Genomic DNA, 14,044 nt, shown 5'->3' with positions numbered 1-14,044 from the left:
TTGGAAAAACAATATAACCTATTTTACTCCAGGGGGTTCTTCGGATTACCCACCCAAAATATCGTTGCGATCCATTCAGCCGTTTTTGCGGTACCTTCGAACGGACAGACAGACGGACATTTGGTGAATTATAGTAAGATGAGTAAGATTTCAGACTAGATGAATGAATGAGTTGAATAAATCATGTCTACGCTATACAAATTCATTCAATCAAATAGGTCATTGGTATGCTTCTTACTCCTTTCGCTCAATGATTATTACCTCCGCTACCAAAGGTGGATGGAGGTTATGTTTTCACCGCTGTTTGTCTGTCTGACTGTGAGCAGGATATCTCAAAAAGTTATGGATGGATTCAGACGAAACTTGATGGACAGGTTAGGAGTGTGGCAAAGACGAATTGATTAGAGTTTTGTAAAGATCCGAATGCAGATCTGGCATATCAATGGGATTCAAAAGGTAAACTGTTCAGCCTGGCGGAGGTATACACTCTACCGAATGCCATTTTAGTTGTATGTATGTATGCAATGGTCTCCCTGTAAAGGCAGTGGCAGCAGTAATAGTAAGATTTAAATTTGAGTTGGTTAGTTAGCTAGAAGCATTGAGGATAGAGGGGTACATTAACATGGGTAGAACTGGTTGGTTGGTATACCTCAGGCATGGATGGGTGAGTGTATACATGTGCAGTGATTGTGACATTTGTGAGAGGGTCTTATCAAAAAGTGGATGTGCTGCTGGTTTTGTTCATTTCTCATCCTACAACTCTCTTCATCCGTGAACTCCCCCCTCATTTTCGGTGAATATATGCTGCTGAATGGGACGTTCAGACACACAGACCAACAGACACACAGACCAACGACTCTCTTATATGGTAGAAGATTACAGGGCTAGAAAAACATTTACAGGCAGAAAACCGAAGTAAAACAAATTTTAACTTTTCACTGTTTTTTCTCCAGGGAGCCCAGGGTGGGGGAGCCGAAAGTCCAAGGAGCTCAGGGTTCAAAATGTTAAGAGTTTTAGGGGTCTTCGTGGTCTTTAGGGTCTTTGTTGTATTTAGGGTCTTCATGGTCTTCATTAGCCTTAATGTTGTATGGGGTCTTATGAGTATTATAGTTCTAAAGGGTCTAATGTCGTTCACACCAGCAGAGTACCCACCCCCTGGGTGGGTCGAATTTGCGCTGAAAAAAGGATAGTCTGTGTTTTGCATTAAGACTATATAGATGTTTGCGTAGTGTGAGCTTAAAATGTTCTCGATGGTCTAAAGGTCTAAAGGGTACGTTCCAATCGTAGTTAGTTTCTCAGGGATTGAAAGGGTCTAATCTCTCAAGCATGTAAAAGGGTCTAAAATGGTCAAAGTGTTCTAAATGGTGTTGAGGTCTAAGGGATGTAAAGGTCTATAGGGTATAAAACGTCTAAAGGGCGAAGGGATCTGAAGGTGTTTGAATGAAATGAATGATCGTTTTAAGGCCATTTTTTCCCCACTAGAGCGGGGGTTAGCCTTGCGGGCCCCATGACAATCATGGTTGCCTGTTTGAGGCAATGTTTTATGGCCGGATGCCCTTCCTGACACCAACCCTTAGTCGCCTCTTACGATGCGCAAGGATACGGTGTACCTATTCTAAATCGGGGTACACACCGCGATCATTCATCCCAGCAAGCTGGTACTCAATTTGCCGACCTCGGAAGGATGACAGGCTGAGTCAACTCCCCTGGCGTTAATTCAGCGATCGACCGGGATTCGAACCCAGGATCCTAGGATCCCAAGCCGGCACCCTAACCACAAAGCCAAAACCAGGCGTTTAAAGTATCGAAAGGGTCTTAAATGCAAAAGGGGTCTTTTGGGTCCTTAGGAGTCTTTTGGATCTTTGAGGTCATCTGGGTATTTTTCCACGGTCTTCTGCTACTACATGCATATTCAAAAATATAAAAACTTGAGCATCTCTTGAACTATGAGCATCCTGTTCTTATAACTTTTATTCAACACCCCTCGTATCTTTGTTTTTATTACATTTTAACAATGATTCTGCTAGAATGATTCTGATTCTACACATCTGCTTTCCTTGGAAGTCTATCTTCCTACACAATTATTAGCATCAATAATAATAAATAACCACCTTTAGAGGCCATTTTTCCCCGCAAAGCAGGGGTTGGCCTTTTTCGAGAACCATGGTTGTTGTTGTTTTTTGGTCCCCTTTTTGAAGCAATGTTTTACGGCCGGATGCCCTTCCTGCCGCCAACCCTTTTTGTCGCCTTTTACGACAAACAGGGAATTACCAGTGAACTGGTACTCAATTTGCCGACCTCGGAAGGATGACAGGCTGAGTCAACCCCCCTGGCGTTAATTCAGCGATCGACCGGGATTCAAACCCAGGATCCTTGGATCCTAAGCCGGCACCCTCGCTGCTAGCCCAACACCCAACACCAACACTAGCCCAACATCAATATACTTGCATAAGCTACTTATGCCAGCCAGAGTCGCCATGGATGACATCATTGCACCAGGCATTATGAAGAATAGTTCCAAAATGGGCCCCAATCTTGCAGACCTGCAAATGATCATGCCAGGTAGGATCAGGGATGGAAACCCTGGAACATTCATGGAACACACATTCATGGAAAGTTTGAGAGCTTAGTGTGCTGGGGTATTTTTCCCCCATCCTGGAATTTGTCTCAGCACGGACGTTTGTTTTTGTGAATGATACCATACGCGAAACCTGGACTTCGTACACGAGGTAGCAAGAGCTGTTTATCAAAGGATGTCCAATTAACTCTGGTTGCCCTCGACATAGCTAAACTCATCAACACTCTTAATGATCAGTCAGCCCCAACTGCACCTGAGGATTCTGCTCATCTGGCTTTGAAGGACTTCTGCCACGGCACATTCATTCGCGCAGTGGAAGCAGCATCTTGGAAGCCATGAAAGGCAGGACTAAAATTCTGACTTCCTTACGAGCAAGGAAGTGTCATCGGCAAAGTCTAGATCATTCTGGCATGTGGAGCAGCAAATCGTAATAAATACCCAGTCCCAGCATCATCAAAATGATGCATCCTTGCCGGACACCAGATTATCGAGAATGCACCGATAGCCTTGAACCGATATGCACTCATGCACCATCACCTGTGTAAGAATATACAAGGTTTACCAGAACGTCCGTGATTCCACCTTCTGTCCGTATGATCTTGAGTGCTAACTTGAGGTTGATGTGTGCTGTTTGAAGACTGTGGTTAATTTCTCAGTTCAGCTTAGCCAAAAGTCGGACTGCAAGGGCAGCGTGCGTTGTCGCCTGCTCAGCGATGAAACCTGCTGAAGACAAATCTGAAACAGTATTGCACTGCCATTTGCAAATTGCCTTGATGATAAAGAAGCTGCAAAAGGTGCAAGTGGATATGAATAGAAGACAAAAGGGTTAGTTGCATCACGGAGGAAATGTTACAAGGCAATTATGAACGTAAGTACAATGATATCTATGTTCGTAATCAAGATGCAGGGTTGGAGGCGGCTGCAGCACTGCAACACGTTGCCAGAAGGTGGAGCCAAGTCATTGGCAATAAAGATAATGCAGAAGAGCTCGGTAGAGCGCAAACCTCCGCCAGGCTGAACAGTTTGTTTTGTATCCCACTGATAGGCCGGATCTGGATTCGGACCTGAACCAAAATCTAATCAGCTTGTTCTTGTCACCTAACCAACTCATTCACCTCGTTTAGTCATAAGTCATCCATAACGTTTTTTAAATATCGTGTTATATCTCGCATTTCGGCCGATCCCTCAATGGTGAAGAATCGCCTAATAATTAAATAACGCTCGTATCCAAATCCATATTCAGATATTCACCAAAATTGAATCGATTAGTCCTTGTAACACACACGACCTCTCTACCACGTTTCGTCCAAATCCCTCCATAACTTTTTGAGATATCCTTGTATATATCGGTTTTGGCCCTATCTCCCAATGGTGAAGAAACACTTAAAAACTTCTACGACCCGGAACCGAATCCGGATCTTCACCAAAATCTAATCATTTCGTCCTTGTCACGTACACTATCTCTCTGCCAACAAATTTTGTCCGAATCCGTCAACAACTTTTTGAGATATCTTGTTAACAGACAGACAAATGATGCTTGCATCCCTCCCCCCCACCCCCCCCCCCCCCCCCCAAAAAAGGTTGCAATTGATCCAGCGTCCATTTCAGCAAGATCAAAATTGAAGATCTTGATAAAAGCTCGGGTCAATAGGATGAAAAGTGATGGTTTTTAGATGAAAATTATGATTTTATGAGTTTGACCTATATTTGACCTCAAATGTAGTTGGTTTCCCAATTTAGTGACTCAATGTTCAAATGCTGTTCTCAATGTTCAAACTCAATGTTCAAATGTTCAAATGTTCTGAACTGAACATGTTCAGAACATGAACATGAACAACTGAACATGTTCAAAATGTTCTGATTGAACTCGATGTTCAAATGTTGATGATGAATTGCGAAAGATGATGGGAATAGAGCCTGTGATTGATGCTGTGAAGAGGAACAGGTTGAGATGGTTTGGTCATGTGTTGAGGAAGGATGAATATGACTGGTTGAGAAGAGTGATGGAAATGAATGTAGAAGGAAGTAGAAGACGGGGAAGACCGAGAAAGACTTGGCTAAAGATGGTGGAAGGAGAAATGCGGGCAAGGGGGTTAACAAGGGGAGATGCAGAAAATAGGGCAAGATGGAGAAGATTGTCATGGGGACCGCAAGGCTAACCCCCGCTCTTGCAGGGAAAATGGCCTTAAAATGCATGTTGTTGTGTGTTGTAATGTTCAAATGCTGTTCAATTACCAAGTCAATCGGATGAAAATTGATGGTTTTTCAGATGAGAATTGATGATTTTGAAGTTTGACCTTGAGTTGACCTTTGACCCTTTGACCTCAAAATACAAATGCTGTTTAATTTTCAAGTTGATCGGATTTAAAATGGCGATTTTAGAAATTTGACCTCCAGATGACCTTTGACCTCAAAATCAATAGGCTTCTCAAATGTGACAACTCCAGCTTAGTGAAATTTCATGATGATCGGTTTAGAATTGTGACCTGTAGGCCAGTGACAAACAAACAGACGGGTGAAAACATAACCTCCGTCCATCTTTGGTGGCGGAGGTAAAAAGTGCTACATCACATCTGTGATTTCAAGTGTGTGTGTGTGTGTGTGTGTGTGTGTGTGTGTGTGTGTGTGTGTGTGTGTGTGTGTGTGTGTGTGTGTGTGTGTGTGTGTGTGTGTGTGTTTTTGCGTGTGTGTGTGTTTTTGCGCGTGTGTGTTTTTGCGTGTGTGTTTTTGCGTGTGTGTGTTTTTGCACGTGTGTGTGTGTGTGTGTGCGCGCGTGTGTGTGTTTTTGCGTGTGTGTGTTTTTGCGCGTGTGTGTGTGTGTGTGTGTGTGTGTGTGTGTGTGTGTGTGTGTGTGTGTGTGTGTGTTTTTGTGTGCGTGCATGCATTATTTATTTTTTCAGGTGACAGTTCAGAATTGGCTGACCTGTTTTTTAACTCTCTTGTCTGGGTTTGATTCTCAACCGGGTGATTTGCCGGCCGGGTGCTTTCTCAATGAGTACACTCTCCTTTGCAGAAAGTTAAGCCGGGCATCCCATCTGCTAGCTTTCATTGGTGGATGTCCAGATCTTGGAAGGGGAAGTCCTGCCATCATAAGACAAAACCGTTTGTTCACACACAAACTATGAGGTCACCTGATCTTTCCCACGATTGGATTGTATTCGACCAATCAGGCTGATCGGTTTTTCTTGGAGCAAAACCACCCGGCATGCCCATGATCCATTTAGACTTGGACACGTCGCAATACCAACTCAAATCTTGTGGATTGCATTGTGGGATATATGTCAACTTCTAGAATATCATTTTCAGTTATTGTGTATCATTTTATTGTTTTTACTATACATAATTTAAATTACATCATTGTATATAATTGCGTTTGATATTTATATATATATATAGTGTAGTATCATTTTCAGGTACTTATTGCTTATTATATCCAATCATGCCGCCTGGCATATCGAGCTTCTTATGAACTTTCATCACTTCTGTCGTTCTTTGGCCCCTGTTCCGATTTTGTGATCTCTTCTATATTCTATGATGTTTTTCCTCCTTGTTAGCCTTTCAACCAGGTACATAATACAGACCACACCTAAATAGTATGACCTGTGTCCAGTTTTCTCCGTTCTCTAGCATTTTAAGGTGACTGTTAACAATACCTTAATTTGTACTGATCAAACAACAAACAACATGCATTTTAAGGCCATTTTCCCTGCTAGAGCGGGGGTTAGCCTTGCGGTCCCCATGACAATCTTCTCCATTTTGCCCTATTTTCTGCATCTCTTCTTGTTAACCCCCTTGCCCGCATTTCTTCTTCCACCATCTTTAGCCAAGTCTTTCTCGGTCTTCCCCGTCCTCTACTTCCTTCTACATTCATTTCCATCACTCTTCTCAAGCAGTCACTTTCATCCTTCCTCAACACATGACCAAACCATCTCAACCTGTTCCTCTTCACAGCATCCATCACAGGCTCTATTCCCATCATCTTTCGCAATTCATCATTTGTCTTCCTCTCTCTCAACGATACTCCGCACATCCACCGAACCCCGATATTCACCTTCAGACCTTTTGTCTCCACACATTCCTTCCACTTGTTCATCTTCTCCTTCAGTCCATCCATACTTTCCGCAATCAACACCAGATCATCTGCATACAACAACTCCCACGGTAAACCCTCCTTTAAAATCTGATCACAACTTCCAAATGTAATAGGCCAGTTATTATTCCTTTAACTGCTGGGTATGCCATGAGTAGTTGGCAGGAGATTTTGGTAGTTGACAGTGTAGCCCCTCGATTGCTAGTTTGGGATAGTAGCAACAGGAGTTGTCGATGCATCGTTTCGGCAAGGGTCTCTGACATTTATCAAGTTGAAACTCAGATGAAAATTGGATCTTCTGCTGACGCTGCAAACCAGGGCTCGACGAAAGTGTGCGTGTGCGTTCAGGCGAACGCAAGGATGTAACCTCTTGAGAAACATTTTTATTCACAAATATTTTTTTCAGCAATACATTTATCGTGACAAACTTGGACAAATCCTTTTTGTAACCGGAATGGTACTCGGTAGAGCGCATACCTCCACTAGGCTGAACAACTTACGTTTGGTATCCCACTGATAGGCCGGATCTGGATCCAGACCTCAACCAAGATCGAATTGCCTTGTTCTTGTCATCCACCAAACTTATTCACCTACTTTCGTCTCTACAACTTTTTGAGATATCTTGCGACAGCCATGTAGGAAGCTCATTCATGGCTACAGGAAGCGCTTCACTGCAGTTGTTTTGTCCAAAGGCCGTGCTACCAAATATTATGTCTACTGTGTCAATAATTTTGTCACTGCCATTTCTTTATATTTTCTGATTTAAAAGGATATATTAAGTTCTGAATGAAAAACAAAGGTTCTGTAATATTAACAGTGAAATAAAGAATTATGGAGACCAATTACTTTTGTCAATTTCAACTTATTTTCGAGAAAATTGAGGTATTTCAAAAAAGTGCAAGGGTGCCAATATTTATGGCAATGACTATCGTTTTGGCCTCATTTCTCAGTGAAGAATCACTTTAGAAATGTATAGGAGCCGGATCCAGATCTTCACCAAAATCGAATCGATTCGGTATTGTCACACACCGAACCTGTCCACCAAGTTTCGTCCGAATCCGTCCATAACCTTTTGAGATATCCTGCTCACAAGAGACAAACAGACAGGGGTGAAAACACAACCTCTGTCAACCTTCGGTGGTGGAGGTAAAAATAAATTGTCAAAACAGCAAAAATGTCGATTTGTTTGCGGAGTCCATTTAACACATATTGGTGTTTTCCTGCAAAAGGTACTGTTGTTTGCTTTGCGAGGTTACCGTTGTATTCTCCTCCAGCCCCCCCCCCCCCCCCCCTTCATCTTAAAATAGCTCCTCGTAACCTCTCTTCCTCTCTTGAGCAGCTTTTCTTTCCCATGGCCTGGCTTTTGCCTCCAGGATGTCGTGTTTGTACAAAACGCAGCTCCAGTTTGCAAGCAGCGCCCCGTGTCACAGTTCATCATTAAATGTCACCGAACTGATAGCGACAAAACGCGTTCCCGTGTTATCATTGTTGCCTCGGTTTATAATCGCACATTCGGTAAGTGCTTTACCCAAAGCTCGAGAAGGATTTGTTGCCTCTCCGATATTAAAGGAAAAAGGAATTTTGTTTTTGATCCTTTGATTTTTGGCTTCCTAAAAGGTGGAACATTATTCACCTACACCTTTGTGCACCTTTGTATATGTCTTGTATATGTTTGTATATGTTTGTATATGTATGTCCAAAATATGCACCTTTGTATATGTCTTCAGAAAAATCAATATGTCAACGATGTTTCACAATTCTTGATTTGCTCTTTTTGGTAACTTCTCTTTATTTTATTTCAGCAGCTTCGATTCATTCGGCTTCTTCTTCAAGAATTCCGTCACTTTGCTAGTTGTTTCACAAAAGCTAGAAATCCCTTGTAATTGGTGCAGAATCATTATCAGATGTGTAATCCCGATTTTGAATGCATTCTGTGGCTGCTGGTTGCATCATTTTCTGGAAGCACTGCTGTACCGCTGATGCAGTGCCCTATTCCCAGTGAGCTGCTACTCATTTTACCGACCTCAGGTGGATGACAGGCTGAGACAACTCACCTGGTGTTATCTAACGGCACGACAGTTGCTCAAACGCAAGACCCTAAGATTCTAAGCCAGCCGTTAGGGCAACACCAGACTTATCCTGATGATAAAATATGGAAATATAAAATATGAAAAATATGGAATTGGAAAATATGAAAAATATGGAATTGAAAAATATGAAAAAATTTGGAATTGGAAAATATGAAAAATATGAAAAAATATGGAATTGAAAATATGAAAAAATATAGAATTGAAAAATATGAAAAAATATGGAATTGAAAAATATGCAAAAATATGGAATTGGAAAATATGAAAAAATATGGAATTGGAAAATATGAAAAATATGAAAAAATATGGAATTGGAAAATATGAAAAATATGAAAAAATATGGAATTGGAAAATATGAAAAAATATGGAATTGGAAAATATGAAAAATATGAAAAAATATGGAATTGGAAAATATGAAAAAATATGGAATTGGAAAATATGAAAAAATATGGAATTGGAAAATATGAAAAATATGGAAAATATGAAAAAATATGGAATTGGAAAATATGAAAAATATGAAAAAATATGGAATTGAAAAATATGAAAAAATATGGAATTGGAAAATATGAAAAAATATGGAATTGGAAAATATGGAAAATATGAAAAAATATGAAATATGGAAATATTTAAAAACAACGTTTGTTGTCTTAAAAACCACAAAATCTTGACGTTTGCTGGTGTTTGCAGCTCAAGTCAACCATTCCAATGGGAATCACTTTATTAATCCTGCGATGTTGTTATGCACTGTTGAATTGAAGGAACATATGGAAGTATAAGAAATATTAAAACACTCCAACAATTTAGAGCGGATTTGGAAAAAGAAGCTAGTTGCTGCATACAAACTTGTTATAAAGCATTCCGACGAAAGACAAAGCTCCATGATGTGAAGCCATAACAGTAACAATCCTATTTTGCTCGAGCTTGTGCTTTATGCGTAAACAATCCCCCTTTTTGGCCTCCATCTCAACACCCTCTCCTCCCTTTCCTTAAACCTCTCTGCCATCTTCAGCCATCTGCAGCAGCTTGCTCCGGCTTCCTTCCCGTGTCCCCTCCTGCTTTCCTGGAGCTGCTTATCAGGTATGGGCCTGCCGTCTTATTGCGGCGCCAGCAAAGCCTTGGCAGGACATAGGACATAGCATGGGTCACTTCCGTACTCACGTTTAGGTTTCTTCTGAGGAGCAGTTGAAAAGTCACCTTACCCGTGGTTCTACATGGATATATATATATATATATATATATATATATATATATATATATATATATATATATATATATATATATATATATATATATATATATATATATATATATATACATATATGTTTCAATACACATGGCACCTCTGCCTCCAATCTGCAGGTTTTGTCTTTTTTTTATTTTTTATAATACAAATCGTCTTCTTTTATTTTTGGTTTGCAGTGGATATGGATAATTTTAGTTTTGGTACATAACTTATTTTGAGCTGTCCCCCAAAAAATTGTTGATAACCCACATTTTGAGGTTTCTCATCCTGACTTAATTGGAAAACACAGTAATCCTCTTCATATTGGTGTAATTCCGACGAGTGCATTTATCTGAAATCTGTCCAGTATACAGTTTGACTTGATGAATCCATTTTGGCCACTTTATTCTCTCAAGTGCCATGTATTAATTAAATACACATGTGTGATGAAAATGTCCATCCTTTAAAAATTTTAGTCAAATTTATCAGGTATTAACTTTTTTTCACTGAAAAAAAAAATCGATATCATGTAGCCAGATGAAGAATACTCCCGTGTCCCAACGATGATGTTTTTATCCCTTACCGTTTCCTCGATAAAATCTGGACGTGTAAATGTATTAACATGTAAATAAAATTTGAGTTTAAATTGTTATGATTATTGGGATGTATCATGCAGTCAATATCACTCTTATACTTATATCTTCAAAAGGTTGTTTTTGAATGATTTTACCAACAAAAACATTGGGGATGACAGGATGGCATAGAGGTAAGCACACTCGCCTCTGAGCTGTCAAGCCTGGGTTTAAATCCCGACCCACCTATAAACTGTCATCCCGGTGTTTCTCAGGTTCATCGTGTGTGCCGTTGTTGGCTTAGCGGTTAGGGTGCCGGCTTGGGATCCTAGGATCCTGGGTTCGAATCCCGGTCGATCGCTGAATTAACGCCAGGGGGGTTGACTCAGCCTGTCATCCTTCTGAGGTCGGCAAATTTGAGTACCAGCTTGCTGGGATGAATGATCACGGTGTGCACCCCGATTTAGAATAGGTACACCGTATCCCTGCGCATCGTAAGAGCGTGACCAAGGGTTGGCGTCAGGAAGGGCATCCGGCCATAAAAACATTGCCTCAAACAGGGAACCATGATTGTCATGGGGCCCGCAAGCCAACCCCCGCTCTAGCGGGGAAAAATGGCCTTAAAACGATCATTCATTTCACATCAAAAACGAGCAATGATGTTTGTACCAACGTGATTATAGCAAATGATGGCAAAAAATAGCTTTTACTGTCAATAAGAACGGATATGAACTTTTGTTTTATCCTGCAGACCAGGGAGGTTTCCAGTGGCACGTTGCACAACTCGATAATATACAAAACAAAATAATCGACTCGCCATACATTGAACCATACAACAACACAACAACATGCATTTTAAGGCCATTTTCCCTGCTAGAGCGGGGGTTAGCCTCATACATTGAACCATGTTGGTGCGTAATTCGATCGTTCTACTTTCTACGATCAATCAACTCATAACTTTGAGTCAAATTAACCACTCATGTTGCAAGACATTCGATATAGTTGATGGAGTAATTGTGCAATCATTTATTCTTTGTGATGACATACTTTCCCATTAAAAATTAACTGGTTGCAGTTGTGAAGATCCACGTTATAAAATGAAGGCAACAGCAATTATAGTATAGCTGCCCAGAAAGCAAGGCTCGGGTGCAAACGGACAAGTACTTTGAGCATTGACTCTACAAAAACCCCACATGCACAAAACTTTTTGCCCGACACAAACAAAGTGGAAAGTGGGGTTAAGCAAATGGTTCACTCTGTCTGTCTGTCTGTCTACAAACATCAGTCGAAGAACTACTTAATTTCAATTGAACGTTTCCATTGAACACCAATCGGAACACGAACCTGCAGTTTAACAGTACTTTGGATCTGAATTTGGCAAATTGTACGAAATCTCATCCCAATCAGGCATGTGCGGAGAGGAGTGGGATAATATTTTTTACTCTGTTTGCCTATCTGGCAGTCAAACAAAATTGGAAATCATTCCAAACAGGAAACTTACTGTTTTTAAGGACGTCTCGAGGGACCCAAACAACAAGCCTGAAGATCTAATGTAATGTGTTGGATCGGGTGACATGTAAAAAATGCTGCATTAGCAGCGGTAAACTTCTGGAAATAAATAAATAAATAAAAGTTCGACAATATTTAAAATCTTTATTTTATTTCAATTGATTTATATATTTGAAGACTGAAAGACAAATCGACTTTTTGGCACTTTGAAAACCCTTCCTTTTAGCAGTACTTGGACAAAATATCGTGCAATTCTACATCATATCGACCAATCAGACTTTTGGACAGTACCTCCGTTTTATAAATAAAGCTTTTAGAATTGAACACATCTTCTTTTGTTATCAATCATAATTAATTTGCACATCTGTAGAAATTACATGTAGGTTTTTGGAAGTTGCTTCAACAAAACTGGTCCAATATCTAATTGATTACTTTTTGAAGCTTTCTTATTACCTCTGCCACCGAAGGTTGATGGAGGTTATGTTTTCACCCTCTGTCTGGTGTTGGCTGGTGTTGTCAGCTTGGTGTTGGCTTAGCAGTTAGGGTGCCGGCTTGGGGTCCTTGGATCCTGGGTTCGAATCCCGGTCGATCGCTGAATTAACGCCAGGGGGGTTGACTCAGCCTGTCATCCTTCCGAGGTCGGCAAATTGAGTACCAGCTTGCTGGGATGAATGATCCCGGTGTGCACCCTGGTTTAGAATAGGTACACCGTATCCCTGCGCATCGAAGAGGCGACTAAGGGTTGGCGTCAGGAAGGGCATCCGGCCGTAAAAACATTACCTCAAACAGGGAACCATGATTGTCATGGGGCCCGCAAGGCTAACCCCCGCTCCAGCGGGGAGAAATGACCTTAAAACGATCATTCATTCATATTCCTCTGTCTGTCTGTTTGTTCCTTGCAAAATCGAAGATTCTTCAAGTATATTTGTCGGTCGACTTTATTCTGTCTGTTTGGCTGTTTGTTTGTTTGTCACTCCCCTACAGGTCACAATTTTAAACCAATCGTCATGAAAATTTACCGAGTTGTAGAGGTAGTCAGCACTGAGAAGCCTATTGTTTTTTAGGTCAAATGTCGTGTTAAGGTCGAATTTCTAAAATTAGTCAGGTTCACTATTTTTTCGTTCAAAATTTGTGGAGATTAGCAAAACTATACATTTTTGGAATATTCAGAGCATGAGGAATCCAAAAATTAATGTTGGCATTTGCGAATTAATTTTGCCGAAAATGACAGGACAGTGATGAAGATCTGTAAAAGCATATTCCTGAACGGTATAGACCCAGTAGATCCTGTGTATAAGACTTATAGTTCAATCTGATACTAACAAGGCTGCTTTCTTGCTTTATAAACCCATACCTATAACTTCAAAGGACCTGCAATATCATGTATTATGTAATACAGATATATCACAAATATAAAGACAATGGTTTTCAATTACCTTTGTTTGTTGCTTTTCTATAATCCTGAGCACTATTTTGAGGCCTTTATTGGATTCCTTGACCCAGAAAACATAGGAGTAGCATATTTAATTAAGTTTCTAGGTTGACTGGAAGCCGAGATAGTGCAAAATATGTATTTTATGGCGGCCATTTTGAAAATCCAAAATGGCGGCCATGCATGTATCTGTGCAAATGCCAACATTGATTTTCGGATTCTCCATATTCTGATGATTCCAAAAATGTACAGGTTTGCTAATCTCCCAAAATTTTTGAACGAAATTATATTTGTTAACATAGTGAACCTGAATAAATCGTCATTTTTCATCTGATTGACTTGAAAATCGAACAGCATTTGCATATTGAGTCACTGTATTGGGAAACCAACTATTTTTGAGGTCAAAAGGTCAACACAAGGTCAAAGTTCTAAAATCGTCAATTTTCATCTGAAAATGGTTAGTTTTCATCCGATTGACCCGAGCTATGATTAAGATCGTCAATTTGAATATTAATGCAATGGACAATTTGATGTCTCCATGGTAACTTTTTCTG

General features: G+C 40.4%; 1 protein-coding gene across 1 annotated transcript in view; it reads left to right on the top strand.

Moving 5' to 3' along the window:
• PINX1 (PIN2 (TERF1) interacting telomerase inhibitor 1) overlaps positions 1-14,044 on the top strand; it is a 195,756-nt gene that overhangs the window by 46,252 nt on the left and 135,460 nt on the right. The window lies entirely within an intron of this gene.

Source organism: Myxine glutinosa, chromosome 3 (assembly GCF_964187855.1).
Source record: "Myxine glutinosa chromosome 3, kmMyxGlut1.1, whole genome shotgun sequence".
Taxonomy (NCBI): domain Eukaryota; kingdom Metazoa; phylum Chordata; class Myxini; order Myxiniformes; family Myxinidae; genus Myxine; species Myxine glutinosa.
The sequence above is the reverse complement of the archived record's forward strand: the minus strand, read 5'-3'. Positions and strand labels throughout refer to the sequence as shown.